We start from the raw sequence: 19172 nt of genomic DNA on the forward strand, positions 1-19172 counted from the left end.
CAGGATTTATCTCCTTTCATTTGGCAGCTTGCTAACATGTCCCAGACCAGGGAGACCAACGTTGCTTAGGGTAAAAGGATACGTACGTCCAGCCCTTGAAAGGACTGAAGTGAGTTTGTGAGTCTCATTGGAGCTGAGTGGAGGCCACCTGGTGTGTGGATATTAACCGGGAATACCAACGGATACGCTTGAGCAGGAATATTGCGTGTGCCCCGGCCTATGATCCTTTGTGTAAACACGTTTGCTTTGATGTAAAGGCCTCGAGGGAGTGAGAGGTATGGGGGAGATGAAAGTGGGATGTGGCCTTAAAACCTAAAGATGGCTTATTAGATATTTGGACAAGCATTTTTGGACTACATAAAGCTGTCTTTGCCTGAGGGGGAGAGAGTGGCTAGATGGTTTTCTGGGTTTCTAGTACAAACATAACAAACAATGGATAATCTGGTTGTAAAAGTGGGGACTACAAAGTCCACAAGCCAAATTTTAAGGGCTGAAAATACGAGGACTTGTTTTAAAAAGTGCATTGCCACATATACTAAACCAACAACGGGCACAGAATTTCGTCCTAGACTCATTCACTACCAAACTACTACTACAAATCTGCCTGCTACATTTTTCAAATGAAATTACCGAAATCTAAAGTTGTGGTGATCAGTGAAAAATATCCGGGGGTGCACTTCATTTACTGTGAGTCTAAATTTCACTCAATTTCTCTGAGAAAGAACCACGGATTTATATTCTCAAGTACAGATATCAAGACGGTGTACATCTGCAAAGAACTTCTCCACATTGGGTTTAATTCTAAACCTGAAATCCAAGCACCCAGGTTTCCATTCAGGTTATGAAAGAAAGCAACTTGGCTCAGAAAAGAAAATTCCTCGTGTGCACGCCTGCTCCGTCTCTGGAGGGTGTTTTTGTAATGGTAAGAACATCTCACCGTTATACTGTCAAGGCAAAAAGGTAGTACACGAAACGTTACAGAATTTATTGCTTTAAATGCCCTCTCGTTGTTTTTCACGGAAGGAGTGGGATTTTGTCGTCTGGTCGAACACATTGACCCCATTCACAGGACACCAACCAGACCCTATTTCACAGACGTGTGTTTACGGGAGCTGTTTATGTTCTTGCTACTCACTCCCATAGACGTTTACAGCCGCTCTTTCAGCCATTAATTTCACGACTAACATTCGGACCTCTGCCGGAAGCTACACAATTAACGCCACAGTGGATCGACACAGATTTCAAGTTGGAACATATTTTGCTAAATTCACCAGTTCACTTACAGCAGCAACAATTTTGGATACATTTGAAAACTTGTTTGACACCTGGGACAGCGGTAGATCAAAAGCACACTTCAAAGTCTAAGTGACAATGTAGAAAACATTATAGGAGTCAAACATTCACAGCTGGCCTATTTTTCATGATAGTATATGCAAGACCAATTTGGAGCATCAACATAAGAGTTCCGACAAGACGTGTGTACCCGATGGAACAGGACAGGTTCCATATTAAAAAGCCCTTTCCAGCAAAAGAGATATATATATGCGTATATCGAGCGGGCCTTGACACATACTTTCCGTCACTGCATTTTAATTGAGAACATCCCATCTCTTCTAAGTAAAGAGATAAGATCCTACTATGCATCTGGAGTAGACATCAATCCTCTAATTGCAACACTCAAGCTTCTGTATCTGGACCCAAAGGACTCAAGAACCCTTGATTTAGAAAGCACACCTCAAAAGAGAAAAGCTAATATTTCACTTGGATCCTATACAGTTGCATTAAAAGGTGCTATGAATTGCTACAACAAGTAACTTTAACATGATAGCAGACAGAAAAGGCTGTATAATGAAAGTGGATCTTAATTAGTCTTCCTTTTGAGGCTGCCTTGCCTCTGGCAACTTAAAAAATCTGCAAAATAAAGTGTCACACGCAGAATGAGCTCTATCTTTGCAGTCTGCTGGGATGCCACCAAGAGGCTTTTTATACAAGTACTGCTAGAAAGCAAGAAACAATCATCAATTTTGGTTGTGATGTCACAACCAGAATTAGTGGAAAAAAGTGGGTGTTATTCAGCGTAATTTATATGGTGGAATCATTATGAAATGGTCAAGAAATGCCAGATTTGAGGTCCAAATTAGTTTTTACGAGTAAAGTTACATTTCTGTATTCATCTGTAACAAGGTCACCATTTCATAACGTGTTAAAAACAGCAACAGCAATAAATAGTTGGTCATGTAAAAGACGACAAACATTAAAAGCAAAACAAAGTGCCTTTGTTTGTTTTTTTATTGTTATACTGTCAGGATTTTTCTTATATCCACAGTATGGATTTGACTTTTAAAAAGGTCTCAATACTAACAGATGATCAAGCGAGCCGCCAGTCAAAAGGCGTGGCATCTTGGGACGTCAATAGAGGGTTAAACAACAGTGTTAAGATTTGAAATGATATTTAAGTGCTCTTCCTCAGAATGTTCCGGCCCAATGGAGGTAAAGTGCAAAAGGGACAGGAGATGAGGTGCCCCTGAGACATGACACCATGGCGGTGTCGGTGAAAATGAAGCCAAAAGGCGATGTGACGAGATCACCTCTGCTTCAGAATAAGAGCGGCTGCTATTAACTCCCAGCCTGAGGACATGTGGCAGCATATAAGAGTGCGCTAAGGCTCTGATTCGCAATGGCTTCACCGACGGCGGGGACTAATAAAAAAAAAAAACACAGAAAGGCTGCAAGACTCACTCGATGATCCAATAAGGAAGCTACAATTTTTAAACATTTGTGCCCTAGTATGAGCCCCCCGAATAAAAAAAACTTGATAGCTGGTTGTGACTGGCCATATTGGTGGGAGGCTTAAAATATGTCAGGGGAGCAAATGTGAATGCATAATAGTGAGAATGGACCTGTCAGAGTTGAATTCAGACCGTCAAACCTCATATATTGGCAACTAAAAACAAGCATTGCGTTTGGCGTCATGAGAAAACTGGGTCACAGAACAAAGAGAAAATGTCCATTGACTGCAAAAGTCAAGAAAATCACAACCAAGATCACTCAATATCTCAATTTGAATTCATATTTTTCTACAGGTGTATTTCTGTGAAATACTGCCATTCTATAGTTTCCTACAATAGAAGAGACACTGGTTAAGTGACTAACTCCATCTTGTTTTATATCTGAGAAATGCAACATAGTGTAGACTTAATTTAATGTACTTTTGTGAGCCATATTCAATGAAATTTCCTGGTTTTATGCAGGTCAATAAAAAAGGTGTCGCTGTCCGTGGTCCTTAATTTGGACACCGCAAGGTAAAGGCATTTCCAGACTTTAAAAGTAAAAGGTAAAGCCCCCAAAACAAATGTGAAAATAGTATCATTGAAAAATCCTAACATATCAAAGGTTAGTAGCTGAATGATGAATTACAAAGCGTAGACAAATGTGAAACTATTTGATGAGTAAAAACTACTTATTTTCCTCAATCCGCGACAAACACATTCAGTTTTTGCAAGGACCGATTGTCATTTCCATTCATTTAATTGATCAACCACTGTTTCAAATTGCGAGCATTACCATGAAAAACATTAAACTCTGAGGGTAATGCTATTTTTTCCCCCATTTCAACTGAACAACCGATTAATCCAATGTTTTTAATTCGATTCTCCCATGAAGTACAACCCCTGGCCCGTGATGCTTGGCAGCGCAGTAAGTGGGGGTCTCAAACCGGCACTTTAATAAATGTGTTAATCCTGACCGCGGCAGGCAGAGACAATGCCAAAATGGGAGACGGGTTCCTCACCATTAATTTCCGCCGTCTGTCTCTTAGGTGGAAGTGGGGGGGAAGAGGGAGACGTGCCGCAGGGGGAAATGAAGACCATACATCACACTGAGGCACCCTAGTGAGTCTGACACGGCTTCTGCCCAGCTCAGGTACATGTGGACACGCTTACTTAAAGACATATTTGAAGAATATAGACTATGACGTTCGAACTACATTTAGGGAAGAATGATTCAACATGATGGTGGATATTCAGTGTATATCGTGTGAGAACTGTATATTTGCATCAATGATGTTCCTGAATTATTATATTAATACACAGTCTGAATAAAACTTTTAGGTAAGGCCAGCTATATTTTCTGAATGGACAAGATAATATAAACAAAGGCAATGGGAGTCCACCTAAGAGTCAAAGTTTTCTTTTGCTTGTGAGACCTTTTAATTGCTCATGTTTCGGGTTAAATTCAAAGTCAGTTCCTGAATGGTTCTAACTTATGGTTTTAGACAAGAGGATCAAAGGAAGCATGCAGTTTCTATTGCTATAGTTATTTTTCTTGATTTTTATTTTCGGTTCATTTTTATCAACTTCACATTCATTTCATACCCTATGACCTCAGAATCAACGGTTCTTTCATTGAAAGTGAAGTCATAATTGTTTCTGTCTGAACTAAATAAGATTTGTAGGTGGGAAAAAAAAGCATTGAGCTATGTTTGTTCTACTGTTTGTCCAAGTTTTGAATACAGTATTTTGAATAAAGTCTTTTCAGCAATGTAGATTACTGTGGGCAGAACGTTTCCTTCAGGTAGGGTTTAATCATAGCCTTGCGCTTATAGAAATGTTTTCTAAGATTGAACCTAACTCTCACATCTGGGAGGCTTCAGAAAAGCCTTTCATTCCTGACTGGCATGCACAGTAAACACAGGGCGCCATAATCTTCCTTCCACTGCCACACATACGAACACAATATACACAATTTTCAGACCGTGGATAAGACCAAACACAGCTTGTGTCATCAAATTCAGCTGACTTTTAATGGCTTTTTCAAACCTGACTGAAAGCTTTTCTCTTGACTCTGACTCCATACTTAGTTTAAACAAGTAAAAGAGTGGTTCTTGATCTGATGGCAGGCCGGTGACTCTCCGGAGTATGTCACAGATCACGCCCCCACTCAGGGGAGACAAAAAGACACTCTAAGCTCATCTCAACAGACTAAATGTTGACAAAAGGAGCAGTAAGTTTGACGTTGCCTTGCACTGCATTCAGATGGATGGGTTTCCATACAAAGTAAATGTAATGGTGCATAAAAAAGCCGATAGACGCCCTGTAGGCAGGACACTGTGTTGCCAGTTTGTCCAAGAAGACGCGTGATGAATTTTTGTGCAGCGGAGACGACAGTCGGATTGATTTTTTTGTGATTTTAGTGATAACAAGGGAGCGGTCAATCAATAGTTTTCTCATTCACACAACTCTAAACAAATGTCCAAATAATGTACTATATTTGTTGTTTTTGTCAAAATATGAGGAGACTAATGTCACAACATTACAAAAATGAAGTCATAAGTTGTAGTATGAGCGAACTGCAATTATGATATTACAAGAGTTTGCTGCTTATTTTTAAATTACTTGAACTGAAAGTTGTTTCGTTTCACAGGCTGAGAATTTTGATCATGTAACAGCACACAACTACTTTTGGTGTAATAGGCATAAAAGGCTCCAGCACCCCGATGATCCTTGTGCGGCTACGTGGTATGTAAGATGAATGAATGAGTTCTTCTCACTGCTACACTCTGAACTTACTATACAGTGCGTTATGAAGAAAACTCCAGAGTATAACTGGGGAAGTGTACAGTAAATAATACATAACCTTTCAAGCAACATCTCTTTCACAAGCTGAAGATACTTTTTAGCCCACAGTTTTATAGAAAACATTTCAAAACTAATTAAAGTGAAGATTTTATACAAGACTTTTCTAAAATGAACTAAGAAGATCTTGAATTTGGACCAAATAAAGAGCAACAGCTTTGTATTCATTCATTCATTCATTCATTTTCTGAACTGCTTATCCTCACAAGGGTCACGGATGGGGGTGCTGGAGCCAATCCCGGCTGACTTTGTCGGGCCCGAGGCGGGGGGGGGAGACCCTAAATCGGTGGCCAGCCGATCGGAGGGAACAAGGAGGACCATTTATTTATTCAAGTGTGCAACTTGTTCAATTTTTTGATCACGTTCTAAGATTTGCTGTTGCTTGCCGAAATTTGAGATACATCAAATTTACGATAAGCAAATAAAATCAGACAGGCTCCTAAAAGGCAGACACCTAACGAAAAAAAATAGATGAATGCCTTTATTTTCATTGCATAATTGTCTTTACTGTACAAATAAAATTAATAGGAAGGTGCCAGTCGTAAAAGTGTAAAATATAGGTAATAAAATAGTCTATAAATAAAAGATATATTGCATAGAGTTGAATGTATGACAGATGGTACATTAATTAGACTTCATAAATTGTAATTTACAACATAATGCATTGTTTCTTATTACTGTACGGCAACAAATAGAGTAGTATATTAGCTTGCATGTTCTTCCGCTTTTAATAGATACATAACCAATGGCAACACCCTCTGCCACTGGGAAATAATTGGTGAATTATTGATCAGGGACAGCAGGGAAAAAACAACCACATTAGTTCCAGTCCTCAGTGGACTAACTGAGTGACTGAAATTGACAAAAAAAAGGAATAATTCACCAAAAGCTACTATATGATTATTATGAGACGTTGAAGAATATTTCCATACTTGAAGGCACACCTTCAATGAATGACCTGTCTACAAATTTGTTTCCTATATAAAGCGCACCTGATTATAAAACACAGTAGTAGTAGTGGTGGTAGTAGTAGTAGGGGATTGTGATATGAATCCACTAGATGGAGTAATGTTAGTAGTAGTAGTCGTAGGGGATTGTGATAAGAATCCACTAGATTGAGTAATGGTGGTAGTAGTAGTTGTAGTAGTCATAGGGGATTGTGATAAGAATCCCGAGATGGAGTGATGCTAGTAGTAGTAGTCGTAGGACGTAGGGGATTGTGATAAGAATCCACTAGATGGAGTAATGGTAGTAGTAATATTTATAGTGGTTAGAAGTTGTGTTATACAGCAACTAGATGGAGCTGTGCTAAAGGAAATTTCATACTATCGGATTATAAAACGCAGACTTAAGTTGCATATTATAGTATGGAAAATATATGGTAATTTTGTTCCGGATTAAAATGTCCGTGTAAACTTCGAAATCATTGATTAAGGTTACTTCAAGTATGCAATGTATTTGTTTTAAGGTAGCAGATGAGAGACGCAATGAAGAAAGACTGGAGGTATCGGTGTCTTGGGTTACGGAAATGAAACCATTTGAGATCTATACCTCAAAGTAGAAACGAGCACCATTGCAATGCGGTTTCTTGGGAAGGAGAAGTCAAGTGCAAGTGTTGATGGGTTTCATTGATTAAAAGAATAAAGAAGAGGCGGGGTAGTTGAGACTCTGGTGAGGGGTAGTGGGCAAATGGCAGGAATGAAACAATGGAGATGAAGGAAGAGTAAGAAAGGGAAAAGGGATTCACTATCAAGTACAATGGATGTGCGGGGAACGCAAATCATTACTTTGACATACCAAATAACATAACATTGTTTTATACTGGAGGTATTGACAAAACTGATAATAATAGACTAATTTATTTAAGTTACAATTGGGTAGGATTTTCGAGACAAAGTTCCAGGAAAAGTTAAGGTTGGCATTATTTTAATTTATTTGTTTTTTTGACAATGTATTGCTTAGTACTTGAGGTACAAGTAAGTTTAGTTGGCCGACTAAGGGAATGAATAAAGTATTGATTTAAAAAGGTAACATTGGACATCTTTGAAACCAACTACTACTTTTCTAGAGCCATCTTGTGATGTCTTAGGTAGACTGCATTACTGCTAGAAGCACTTCTTAATTTATCACAAAAACCCAAGTAGTGAGAGACTGCGTCTTTAATGACGGTGATTGATGTGAAGTTGCAGTATGCTAATGCAGGCAACAGGCCTTTTCCCTGTTATTTAATAAAGCCGCCGGAAAATCAACATGATTATGAATGTTGTTAATCGAGCTGGGCGGTGAACAACACTGGCTTTCCCCCCCTACAATATGATGATCAGGATTATATTTCAAGCAGGCATACACGAGCATACTAATCGCATCTAATGTATTATTTGGCATCAAAGCAGGGTTATTTTTTTTCTTGTTTTCCATTAAAAGGGGAGACAAGACACAAAGTTAAAACTCTGCCTTTTGTTGAAAAGTGACAACCACATTGGGTTTGAGACAAATCAGATTGCTGTGGAAAAAGCTAGATGGGAATTGCTTCAGTATCAAGACAGGATTTAAATGGATTTTGGGTTTTTTTGCACTTTTGAAGGCTAGTGCATATCAAAGGGAGGTGTCGATATATTAATTGACCTGTTGATAAGTCGACTTTAGTAGTCTACTCCACTCTCCCACCTTGATGATACATTGACTTTCTAATCATATACTGTAAACATGCAGTTTGAAATGAAAACACAGAATTTTGAAATGGAAAAATGTCTTCTTTTTTAAGCCAAGGTTCAACTATGACATGCTAATTTATGGAAGGCAAGATGAGCCAGTTAAACATTATATACAGAAACTGTATTTAGCATAATGCTGACATTTATATCCATATGTGCCAGTCTTTATAAATATGGCTTGAAGGGAAACTGCTTGAAAAAAAATGTTATAGAGATTGAAACAATACGCCTTCAGCATAGTAATCCTTTAGTTTCTGATGTGAACGCCCCAATGGACATGCATTGATCACAGAAAAGAGCAATTATGTCGACGTACTTCTTAAAGTAAATAAAAAGTAATATTTGAATTACTAAAATCCTTTTTCCTTGATCCCAAGTCATTATTTTTCTCAGCAGTAGGCTTACAAAGACCATAGTGTTCCCCACTGATATTAATCCTGATTAACTCCTTGTGGATTGTTTAAGACTAGAACAGAAAGGAGGGTTTGGTAAATTTATGGCACGGTGGGCAAGCCATAACTATGAGTATACTATGATCTTGTCTCCTGGTGATATCTCACTGTTCTTCCACATCCCTCCCACCCAATATTTGCCTCCCCTTCTTTTACATCTTACCTTCACGTCCCCAGAGTCTCAGACACCAGAGCACTTAACCTCAACAAGGCCTCTTCTCTTACCCAGTCTGCCCTCAACGTGGCATCACATCAAATCAGCTGCTACGGAGCCAAGAATATAAATAATACATACTAGAAAAGGTTGGGGATGGTAATTGAGGAAGGGGGTGGGTCACCATTAGGGTCTTCTTTGCTTCCTCTCAGCTCTTCCTGAGGAACTGTCGTGAGAGTTGTTTTTTTTTTTTTTTATCCATGCAGCAAAACAAGGAAGTAATCCCACCTCGCCGTCTGCCCTGGTGTCACTTTCACTTTACCTTCCTCTAGTGGGAAACCTGCACCAATCATTTGAACTACAGACTTATCTTCACCTCAGGAAAACAGCAAAAACAAATACCACATCTTTGGGGAAAGAGCAAAAAGAAACACATCCGTGACAACATTCTCCAGTAGAAATAAGAGCCAGACGAAAATAAATAAAAAGGCATGCATGTGCTATTATAGGCTAAAAGCTACCCTCAACTTTTTTTTGGACCTACAGTCCATATTAATTCCAGGCTGCCCTCTGCTGGCAAATTACTATGCCTCAGCAGTTTATCAATTAGGACCTGATACAAGAAAAAAAGGAAAGAAAAATTGAGCTTTAAGTACCGATAGACAGATTCCATTGCTACATCAGGAACAGTTTTCAAGAAGATCCGTTAACAAATGATAGTAAAACTTCAAAATTAGCGTCCATAAGATCAACAACAACCTGAGTGGGGCCTTGAATAGGCCTGAATATACTGAGAGAGTTTCCTTCATGATGTAATACAGCCTGGAGCAGGTTACACGAAGCGGCACAATTGGATAAAGATATAAATCAATGGCATAAGTAGATTACACGGCAGCATCTATTTCTTTGAAATTACCTCTTGATTTACCCTAACAAGCTCAACAAATAGAGAAAGAAAAAGACAGAATCCTCTTGACAGGATGATGATGATCTAATTGTAATACGAAAACACTTGGCAGGCTATGCAGACTTGACAAAGAAAACTAAAGACAACCGCCAAGGCCAAAAAAGAAACGATCACAGTTTGGGGTGTCTGCTAAAATATTTATTGCAACCCCATTTCCTAGTTAATGTAACTTGTAGACGATTGGGAAAATTGGGAAAATCAAAGCCATACACAAAATACCTGATTAATAAATAAAACAATAATTGTAATGTTAAAAGATAAAGCACAAATGTGGTACATAAACACAGTGCTTTATAATCCGATATCCGTTTTACTTTGAGAAAATTAATATTTTCGCAGTATAATTAATATTTTGTGTATCCTTGACTACTTTTAGAAGTATTTTTAAGTTCAGTAACACGGTCTGAAAGTTGGGCCATTATCTGTGTTTACATTTCGCAAAATGTTTGGTCTTGGGACATTTTGCATTACGTAACTGCAATTTTTTCATATCTTAGGAGAAAAAAAATCCCCGTTGGGACTTTTTGAAACTTGAATGTATTGTAATTAGAAACATTTGTAATTAGAGGCATCACTGTATGTGTTTCATGCTGTTATTTCCGGTGTTAAACACTATTTGCTCTCTTTTATGTTGTATCCAAAAAAAAAACATAAACACACTTCAAAAGTGTGTTCCTCTTGCTTTGTGTTTGTATTTGTAACATTGGCAGTGTTGAATGCTGGAAACCCACTGAGTGTTTTAATTTACCAGAGCTTTGAATCATTCTATAAATTAAAAATGTAATGTTGAGATCAAGCTAAAGCACTTTTTGCTTCACACTACGTCCATCCAAAATTGCGCCTTACAGCTACGGTTGGCAATCTCTGGACACAGCACCTTATTCATTATTCAGGTAACATGGGGGCTGAATCGATTTCCTGCCCCGAAGCCCTCCCTACCCGACCCGACTTGTCCGCTCGCCTCACCTCTCACCTGCCTCCCTTCGTATTCCTCTCAAATCAACATTCCGCACTGAGCGTGCAACGCCCCGGCCCTCATTTTGAAATTGGAATTTCAGGAGTCCTCTAGTTGGAGCGGGTTTCGGGTTTCACGTAAACACACCTTGATCCTTAAATCTCCCCTAAGTCTGTTTCAGTTTCAAACAGCGGGACTGCACAAACACACGCCGGCTGTCTGTCCGCCTGTCCAACATCACGTCTAAAGTCTGAATTGAAACCCCCTGTATTTTTTTATTTTTTTTAAATCAGTATGACTTGTGCCTGTGTTGGAATATCTGAGCCTGTGCCCTCCCTTCCGGGACCTGCTCCTTCAGACATTTTCACCTCATCTGCGTTTAAGGGCATTAATATTGCACCAGCTGCCATGGCGGGGTTAAATGGATGACTGGGGGCATGGGGGTGGGGGGTGGGAGGAAATAGAAGGGGGCAAGGCATGGTAGCGGGGTCTGAATGTCAAATTCAATTCCTTCATGCCTTCATTCGCTCTCGCTCTGCTTTCTTGCCTTCTCACACTGATCATCTTCGACAAGAGACATTTTTGATGTGGGTGGGGAGGGGATGCGAACAACAGGACCACAGTACTAGCATGTGTTTTCTCTTCAAGGCGAATACATGATACTTTTAGAAAGGCATAATAATGAAGCAGTAAGGATTTTGTGGGTAAGGGAGTCTATCCCGGCTTACTATGAATCGGTTGTCAGCCATTTCCAAAGGCACGGCAAGAAAAACAACTATACACTCTCAAACTTGTGTATAGTTTGAGTGTTCATGCTCAAAGTTTCAGAAAGCGCTACCCAAATTGTCTGAACAGACTGAAGTAAAAAAAATAATATTTCAATATTTAATTTGTCACTAAATTGGTACTAAAGTTGTGATCAGCGGAATCAAAATATGACAAAGTGTGACCCTAAAAAATCAGATGAGAAATTCTATTTTAAAATACAATCCGGAAATGTAAACTTTCCTTCCTTCCTTTCCAAACAAAATAACTTAATTCCATTAAATTTCCTCAGCTAGAATGTCGTTCTTCAAGGCAGCAGGATTCAATGGTTGCTTTTGCAATTAAATTTCCATCAGTGAATCAACTATCACCAACAAAACAATTAGTGTTACTGTTTGAGAAGGCCAAGCGTAAAAAAAGATACGAAGAATAAAAAAAGCCCAAGTTGAGCGGGCCCAGTGGGACTGACATCATCGAGGTCACTCTGAGGTTAAGTTAACATGCATACAAGCTCCTGAAAAATTAAAGTCTGCAGCTCACGGAAGCTGCACACGGAGCACCAAGTGGCAAGACCTCAAAGGGTGGTAGAGAAGAGTTCAATGTAGCCACAGAGAAAGAGAACTGGTTTTATTCTACATGGATAACCCTACAACACATATTAAGACATGCACTGACCCAAAAACCCATGGGATGTAAAGCTCCATGAGGGCAACAGCTGCAGGGAAAATGGACGGATGCATTGCTTCTACGACCGTCTTTCGTTTTAGTTTTCACGCCCTCGGCATGTGGCGCGTGCGAGCAAGTCGCGGTTTACTGAGTGCACCGTTGGTGACGTCCCGGGTGATGATATTTCCACTCACGATGTGTCAGAATGCCAATTACAAGGGTGTTGGGATGTCAATTAGAGGGCGCAATGGCGCGTTGGTATCAACGAGATGGGAGGCTTGGAAAAAGGCAGACAACAAGGAAAAGACAAAAATAAAAGTGTGAAAAGTAGTATTTTAGAACTAACACTTATGACTAAAGCCACAGGTGAACTCGAACTAATCATTTACTTTGTGTCAGAGCTGATTTAGACTTTGGAGTTAGTTCTCTCATCATTGTGTGTTTCTTCTGAACATGTGAACGTAAAAATGCCATGTGGAACAACATATATATTGCTAAATCCTACCATTAAAGTAGTCTTGAAAAGACCTTATTTTAGTGAGTAATGTAAATGGCCAATAAAGCAAAAACAGTAAATGTTGATTCTGGAACTACGTCGGGTCCAATCCAGTGTGTATTTTTACTAATATTGTGTTTTTAGGCTGCTATAAAACCAATTCTTCTTAGAAAATGATGATAGTATTTCTGTGTCAGTGGTGTGGTGTGCATTGGGCTTACAGTTCTGGGATCGAGAGTCCCCAAAACATGCATGGTTAGTAGGTTGATCACTCTAAATTGCTTCCAGATATTATTGTGAGCATGAATGTTAGTCCGTCTCCTTGTGCTACTGGGATAGGCACAAGCACCCCTCGCAAGCCATGTGATGATAAGCGGTTCAGAAAATGAATTAGAGTCAACAGAGCCTTTCTTGAGGCGGTAAAAGCAAGACTCAATTTAATGCACAAATGACTTTTGTCATCATTTTTTTGCATTTTTTAGGACTAGTCTGATAGTATTGGAAAAACATTCTTGAGGAAAATTGTATCGGCCAATACTGGACTGCTTGTTGGAAAAGTATCTTTGAGGTGGTGGAGCCAAAGCTCTATGCATTGAGCGGTGTGTTTGCAATTTCGTAATAAAATAAACAAACATGTCAGCGGCAGGATGTGACGGCCCAAACTAACGAGTCTGTTATTCTGAAAAAACAGCGAGCTGCCAAGCCCATCCTCGCTGATCGACTATGTGCCTCCACTCAGCCTTAGTGCATCTGTTCGTCTCTGTTTGAAGCAGTCTCTAAGAGACCGTCGGTCGCATCTTCAAGCACGCGTGGCAAAGCTGCATTGCGGCCAAGTTTGTGGAGCTATTGAGTGCAGAAGGTCTTAGGGGCACCCGTAAAAAGTATCCAGCAATGCCATTTTTATGATCGTGCTGAACATAAGTAGATATATTGAGGCATTCATCATTCCAAATTCCATTGCCAGTTTTGTTCAATTTTTCTTCTCCCCACGGTTTCCATTTAGCATGATATTAAAAATGAATACACTGTCTCACTTTGTCATTTCTTGCAAACTATTTTGAGTGTTCCAATGAGGATCTTATCATTCACAAGGGGCCAAGGAACAAACATTTGAATGGGAAAAAATGCACAGATGAGCACATTGGCCTCAGCACAATACAAACAACAGTCTCAATCATTTACTTAGAGCTCAGTGCTGAGCCATCGCAGATGTGGACCAAAATTAGGAAAAAAGATCAACAAGGAAATGAGGGTATAGCTTAGAAGGCAAAAGCTGTGGAAATATATTTCTGAACTGGAATTTAGTCAGTTACTTTGGCATTCTCAGTCTCGTCTTTGGTCAAATAAATTAAATGTGTCCAAACTGTCTCTGCAGAAGTCCGCTTTAAGAAAAATCAAAGGATGGAAAAGCCAATGTAAATGAGTTAAACATGACGATGATATAGATCCTCATATGATAAATTATCTTTGCCCAAATAATTATTGCCCTTACAAAATGTAATAATCGGATAAAATGTTACTATACAACAATTGTGACATGTATAAAGCCTGATCAGAGAAATTAAAGATTTTGCAGAAAGCAGCCACATCTAAATATTCCTTCCTGGTGGGCCTTTTGGTGGGAAAAAGCATGGAAGTGTGTTATTGGCTGTTACCCACGGAAAAACATTCCACATCTTTTCAATCCTTTACTTTGTTTCTTTCTTTTGCTTACTGTTTTGTTCACATTTCAACAGGTGCAGAGCAGGGTGATGGTCAAGAAAATCCCTGTACCACACAGAAATTCAAACACAAAGAGTCACACAACCATGGGTGACTGTAAGACTTAAATGCAGCACAGCATGTAAAGGTGCAGTCCAGAATTTTCCCATGCCATTCACCCCACAGGCTGTCCTCACCCCCACTGGGACCCTAAGGTTAGGTTCAGACCATAGGACTTATTGCAAAATTCTGATGATCTGTCCTTGCTAACTTATTTAGTGGCTGTTAATATAAGACATGTGCTTCTAGAGAAAGAAAATCAAGTATTCTCCTGCTTATTCAAGGCTCTATTTATTCATTATTATTATTATTATTTTACAACTGTGGTCAAGCCACCCTCCGGCCTGAAGGACAAGGTTAAGCGAGCCCTTAACGGAAAGTAACCTTGCCCAGCTGACTCTCCACTGCATGTCCTCCTGGCATCTACCCTTCCACTGAGCTGCTGATGTATTTACTTCATCAATTCGATCTGATTGCGAGAATTGAAAGTTCCGCAGTGACATTTGGAAAAATGTGGCCCAGATTAGATTTAAAACCACAAAAGACAATGTCTTATATTTCTACTTGAAATGATCTGCTTCAATGTTACTAGACCCATGCAGGCACAAAAGAAGGTTTCACTAGAGTCTGATAAAGGTGAAAACTGAATTGAGTCCCTTAGCCTGCGGTGTGAAGCAAGCCTCAAAGGACTTCAGTGTGAAGGGGAGAGTGTTTGTGCTCAAGGCTGGCCTCCGGAAGAAATCTGTCACTACCCTAATTTGAGCTTTCAAAAGTGTGTCTAGTTTCTTTCTGTTGAAAAACAGTAAGTGGTGATGTGATGACTTCATGTGCCACGTCATCAAATATTGTGACACTCCTGTTCGCTATTGTGGTTTGTGACCTCATATGTCAAGGCAACCATTAACCCAGGACTGCCTTTATTTGTCTTGCTCCCCGCACTGACTCCAACATCTACTGCAAAGGAAACTCGTTGAAAGAGCTCCCCTGCCTGTCATAATGGCTTATTTACTTACTATCCCAATGTAGTCGACAACAACGCCCCGCAAAGCAAAACTCCGTCAGGAAATCCTGGCCTTCAGGCCTGATGAATTGAGCCATCGGGCGTGCCAGCTGCCGATGGGGGTGAGCAGCCTGCTCTCGCCATGCAGCCAGGCCACAGAGCTAGAGGGAGGAGGAAGTGGAGTGCAGTGTCGCGGAAGGGCCGACCTGCCGTGCCAGGGATTCACACCGTGGCAAAGTAAAAATATAGCGAGCCATGAGGGGCCAGGATGTATACACGGTGCCAACAACACAGTGGGCACCGTGGAAACATTTTTTGTTTTCATTCTCTCTGCTGTTGGCTCACGATAGCAGTGCTCAAAGGAAAGTCATGCTCATATTTTAATGAGGAGTATTATTATGGGAGGGATTGTTTTTAGTGTAGTAGAACTCTGCTACATCATACTGGGAGCAATGTTCAGAATTCTTAGGGAACGCAGTGGGATACACTTCAACTCTTCACCATAGCAAATGATAAACGTTCATCCAGCGATGTACTGGCAAGGTCACTTATTCTTCCTGTGGCGAGTCCTTCAATTATTTATTCATTCATAGTCTGTACAACATCCTCACTAGGGTCGCAGAGGGTGCTGGAGTCTATCCCAGCCAACTAAAGGCACCAGGCAGGGGACAGTCTAAATTGTTCGCAGGGCAAAAGGACACGGACAAGCATTCACGCTACCACTCATACCTAAAGGCAACTAAGAGTGATCAACCAATCTAATATGCATGTTTTGGAGATGTGGGTAGAAACCAGAGTACCCAGAGAACACCCACACAAGCCCGTGGAAAACCCCACACAGTGAGGACTGACCTGGGATTGAACCCGCAAGCCCAGAACAGTGAGGCCAACGTACTACCCACTCGATCACCTGTTCTGCAATTGAAATATTAAATAACATCAAACTTTGAGGCCATGCTCTATCAACTTTATATGATGCAGGAAAAAAATCGATTTAGATTCATCCATCTGTCTAGAATACTCACTGCTAATTGGGGTTCATTTGGGTGTTTATTTTCAGGGTTGGGTCCTTGAATAATGTTGTGCTTCCTGTTCATATGTACACAGAAGGGCCTGCTGACTGGTGACACTGGTGTCAAGGGCTATTATCTTTTGAGGAAAAATTTAGGGGTTATGTAGGGGACACCAAAATCCATTTTCACCATCAAGCATTAAAAGAAAAAAAAATAATCATGAGATGAATCACTGTGAAATACACTAAATAAAAATCTATTATTTCTCCTTTTGTCCGGCACATAACCATTTGAGGCGATTTCTTTCCTTTTCACACAATCACTAAACCAGAGGGCTGAACTGAGTATTGATCGAACAGGTTAAACATTTATCATTGTCAACCATTTCCCAAACCAGATCAAAAAGAGGGAGCAGAGATTACGGCACCTCGCATGATAAAGCTATAAGGAATGCAATAATTGGAAGGAAAAATGCACAAGTTATTTGTTGAAGCCTTACTTAAGTCTCACCCCCCAAATTCATCAACGACAAAACTCACAATCATTTACTCCAGCAACTTTAAAAATGTTTACCCTTCAGTCTTGTGAACTAATTTTCAGGAACTAAAAATTGCCACTATATTCCTTTCCCACTAATGTCAAAGTTAGAGTTGAGCCATCATGAATATTTACAAATTTCTTTCTTGCTGAACCTCACTGTTTTCCATGTGTATCCAAAATAATTGCCCGGGATCATAACCATGCTTTTGCTGTTTTGGATACTGAAAAAATGATTCAGTGTGTATGCACACCCGCTTCAGATGCAGTTTAAAAGTGTAAATGGCGAGAGACTTGTTAACCAAGTCTCAGTGAAGCTGCAATCTGACACTGTGTGCATACAGCCACACTCATTATCTACAAATATCACTGATAATTACAGTAAAATGGTCAGTCATACAGCATACACACACACACAATGCCGGCAGCTGGCCTTCTAGGACTATTCAATAAATATAATGAGTGTTGATTATGGGCTGGTCATGGCTTCCGCAGCACTAGTGTGCCATCATTCTTGCCTCTTTGCAATGTTGACAACAAACGCGCCTCCCTTTTCCCCAACGCTGCCAAATAGTGAGCCGTACCCTATTCATTACACAGCAGTCTCTGTACCGCTTGACCAACGGCTGCCAGAGCCGCTGCAGTCAAAGCGAGAAGTGTCAACACGGCGAGGAAAACACATCACACAGACGGCAGAAGAGCAAAAAGGTTTTCGGCTGGGATCACACATCAAGACATACGGTTGGGTGTGTATGCGTGTGTGTTGGCACATAAATAACATTCACAACTCCATTTTTCTTGATCTGAGCTATCAGGGAGAAGCTGGGTGGATTCGCCTGAGAACGGTTTGACCACTCGAGCTTTGATTTATTTGCTACATCCCTTTCCACCATCTGGGTTAGCTGCCTTGCTACCTGTTTAAAACTAATCTTTTCATCTTCTGCCAGCCATGTTGTCACAAGAGACCTGGCTTCCGCCTTTATTTCAGGATCCAAGCAAACATTTTTTTATGAATTCAAGTATCTCTCGGAAGGAGACCGACACCATGTTAAGTGTTTGAGGCATTCATCTCTCATGTTGAGAATCTTCCCTGACTTGTTTCCAGTGGTGGTGTGTCTGAGCCCCCAGGACTGGAAGATGGGGCTGGCTATCAAAGGCAAAAAGAGCAGTCAGAGGGACTGCAATATGAGGTCCAGACTGCACTGCGAAGATTCAAAGGATCAGTGATAGCGGTGGAAATGACCTGGCGGTTGCAGGCGCATGATTTCCACACATGGATATGACTGTTATCATACTAGTCTGGAGGGAAAGTGACTTTAAGGAATGGGAAGACGCTAACTGGGAATGTTTTACAAATTCATGGTTATCCGCCTTGATTGTGCGTGTGCTTTAACCACGCGGTGGGGTGTCAAAATGAAAAGGCTGATCACCGAAATCGACTTAAAATGAGATACTGGTGTCAAAATCGTCATTTTCAGAGGATAAAATCGGGTAAAAAACATCAAGTTTTCTAGTGTATTCATTTACATGTTAAAGTATTGAATCAGTAATTGCTATAGATGCTGAGGGGGGCCGTGGAGGGTGGGCAGCAATCGGAGAAAGGAAAACATGTCCAGCGACACCAGAGTCAAGAAATCCCAACTAAAATACCAACTTATTCTAAGGCCATAGTCTAAGAATTGGACTTTTTCAAAAGTCAAATTGTTTCACACACTGCCTAAGGCCATTGGCCGCCATCTGTTTGCTGTACAAGAATTTGACATTTCGGAATTTTACAAATGAACATTTGACGAGCCAGTCTGTTTAAAACATTACTATTATTCTTTATTATCCTCCGCCCTCACACACAAAAGAGTTGACTCAGCAGTGACCTCTCTGCACGACGTCTTGCAATATATCTAAAGACCGAGGGGGAAAATATAGGTTGTCAGTTTTCCAGCAGTTATTCTTCCCAAAAAAATGAAGGTAAACACAGAACCTGGCAGCTGGCATTTATCTTGACTAGAAAGATAAGGTGGTGCAACAGTGCCACTTAACATCTGGCCATCTAAGGAGCTGA

At 40.3% G+C, this 19172-nt stretch overlaps 1 protein-coding gene across 2 annotated transcripts in view; it reads right to left on the bottom strand.

Annotated features, from left to right (window-relative positions):
• The window catches only part of unc5cb (unc-5 netrin receptor Cb), a 137849-nt gene that overhangs the window by 47428 nt on the left and 71249 nt on the right, over positions 1-19172 (bottom strand). The window lies entirely within an intron of this gene.

The sequence above is a fragment of the Stigmatopora nigra genome, chromosome 17 (genome assembly GCF_051989575.1).
Source record: "Stigmatopora nigra isolate UIUO_SnigA chromosome 17, RoL_Snig_1.1, whole genome shotgun sequence".
In the NCBI taxonomy this organism is placed as follows: Eukaryota; Metazoa; Chordata; class Actinopteri; order Syngnathiformes; family Syngnathidae; genus Stigmatopora; species Stigmatopora nigra.